Here is a 3,032-nt window from a genome sequence, read left to right as displayed (position 1 = left end):
GCACTTCATTTTTTTAAACTTATTTGAACTCCAGACTTTTTTGCGTTAAGTGTGCAGCACCAATCAAAGCGACGTCATCAATTTTCAACACTTTCTAACATCATTTGCTATTTTCAGTCATTTACCAATTTATTTAGAGAGCTAAATGACCGTGAAATTGAAAATCACTACAAAATGAACTCTGAACATGTTGAAACTTGGCATGGTAACATCATTTCACCCACATGGCATGTGCAAAATAGTAGAGAGGGTTACGGAAAAAAACTGGACGCACTTCGTGTACAAACTAGACAATCTCTTTCCGAGTATCAGGGTTTCGGACAAGAACTCATCGGTTACACGGGCACTTCACTTTTTTAAACTTATTTGAACTCCAGACTTTTTTTGCATTCCGTATGCACCATTCAAAGCGAGGTCATCAATTTTCAACACGTTCTGACATCATTTGCTATTTTTCAGTCATTTACCTATTTGTTTAGAGAGCTAAATGTTCGTGAAATTGAAAATCACTACAAAATGAACTCTGAAAAGGTTGAAACTTGGCATGGTATCATCATTTCACCCACATGGCATGTGAAAAAGAGTAGAGAGGGTGACGGCAAAAACTGGACGCACTTCGCATACAAACTGGGCAATCTCTTTCGGAGTATCAGGGTTTCGGACGAGAACTCATCTGGTACACGGGCACTTCATTTTTTTAAACTTATTTGAACTCCAGACTTTTTTGCGTTCCTATGCACCATTCAAAGCGACGTCATAAATTTTCAACACTTTCTAACATCATTTGCTATTTTCAGTCATTTACCGATTTCTTAAGAGAGCTAAATGACCATGAAATTGAAAATCACTACAAAATGAACTCTGAAAAGGTTAAAACTTGGCATGGTATCATTATTTCACCCACATGGAATGTGCAAAAGAGTAGAGGGTTACGACAAAAACTGGACACACTTCGTGTACAAACTGGACAATCTCTTTCGGAGTATCAGGGTTTCATACGAGAACTCGTCTGTTACACGGGCACTTCATTTTTTAAACTTATTTGAACTCCAGACATTTTTTTTGCGTTCCTATGCACCATTCAAAGAGACGTCATCAATTTTCAACACTTTCTAACATCATTTGCTATTTTTCAGTCATTTACCGATTTGTTTAGAGAGCTAAATGACTGTGAAATTGAAAATCACTACAAATTGAACTCTGAAAATGTTGAAACTTGGCATGGTATCATCATTCACCCACATAGCATGTGCAAAATAGTAGAGAGGGTTACGGCAAAAACTGGACACACTTCGTGTACAAACTGGGCAACTCTTTCGGAGTATAAGGGTTTCGGACGAGAACACTTCTGTTACACGGGCACTTCCATTTTTTTAACTTATTTGAACTCCAGTTATTTTTTGCGTTCCTGTGCACCATTCAAAGAGACGTCATCAATTTTCAACACTTTCTAACATCATTTGCTATTTTTCAGTCATTAACCGATTTGTTTAGAGAGCTAAATGACCGTGAAATTGAAAATCACTACAAATTGAACTCTGAAAATGTTGAAACTTGGCATGGTATCGTCATTGACCCACATAGCATGCGCAAAATAGTAGAGAGGGTTACGGCAAAAAATGGACGCACTTCATGTACCAACTGGAAAATCTCTTTTGGAGTATCAGGGTTTCGGACGAGAACTCATCTGTTACATGTGCACTTCATTTTTTAAAACTTATTTGAACTCCAGACTTTTTTTGCGTTCTGTATGCACCTTTCAAAGCGACGTCATCAATTTTTAACACTTTCTAACATCATTTGCTATTTTCAGTCATTTTCCGATTTATTTAGAGAACTAAATGACCGTGAAATTGAAAATCACTACAAAATGAACTCTGAACATGCTGGAACTTGGCATGGTAATATCATTTCACCCACATGGCATGTGCAAAATAGTAGAGAGGGTTACGGAAAAAAACTAGACGCACTACGTGTACAAACTGGACAATCTCTTTCGGAGTATCAGGGTTTCGGACGAGAACTCATTGGTTACACGGGCACTTCATTTTTTAAAACTTATTTGAACTCCAGACTTTTTTTGCGTTCCGTATGCACCATTCAAAGCGAGGTCATCAATTTTCAACACTTTCTAACATCATTTGCTATTTTTCAGTCATTTACCGATTTGTTTAGAGAGCTAAATGACCGTGAAATTGAAAATCACTACAAATTGAACTCTGAAAATGTTGAAACTTGGCATGGTATCTTCATTGACCCACATAGCATGCACAAAATAGTAGAGAGGGTTACGGCAAAAAATGGACGCACTTCGTGTACGAACTGGAAAATCTCTTTTGAAGTATCAGGGTTTCGGACGAGAACTCATCTGTTACACGGGCACTTCATTTTTTTAAACTTATTTGAGCTCCGGACTTTTTTTGCGTTCTGTATGCACCATTCAAAGCGACGTCATCAATTTTCAACACTTTCTAACATCATTTGCTATTTTCAGTCATTTTCCGATTTATTTATAGAGCTAAATGACCGTGAAATTGAAAATCACTACAAAATGAACTCTGAACATGTTGAAACTTGGCATGGTAACATCATTTCACCCAAATGGCATGTGAAAAAGAGTAGAGAGGGTTAAGGCAAAAACTGGACGCACTTCGTGTACAAACTGGAAAATCCCTTTCGGAGTATTAGGGTTTCGGACGAGAACTCTTCTGTTACATGGGCACTTCATTTTTTTAACTTATTTGAACTCCAGTTATTTTCTGCGTTCCTGTGCACCATTCAAAGAGACGTCATCAATTTTCAACACTTTCTGACATCATTTGCTATTTTCAGTCATTAACCGATTTGTTTAGAGAGCTAAATGACCGTGAAATTGAAAATCACTACAAATTGAACTCTGAAAATGTTGAAACTTGGCATGGTATCGTCATTGACCCACATAGCATGCGCAAAATAGTAGAGAGGGTTACGGCAAAAAATGGACGCACTTCATGTACGAACTGGAAAATCTCTTTTGGAGTATCAGGGTTTCG

Source organism: Triticum aestivum, chromosome 3A, assembly GCF_018294505.1.
Source record: "Triticum aestivum cultivar Chinese Spring chromosome 3A, IWGSC CS RefSeq v2.1, whole genome shotgun sequence".
NCBI lineage: Eukaryota > Viridiplantae > Streptophyta > Magnoliopsida > Poales > Poaceae > Triticum > Triticum aestivum.
This window is presented reverse-complemented; position numbering follows the sequence as displayed.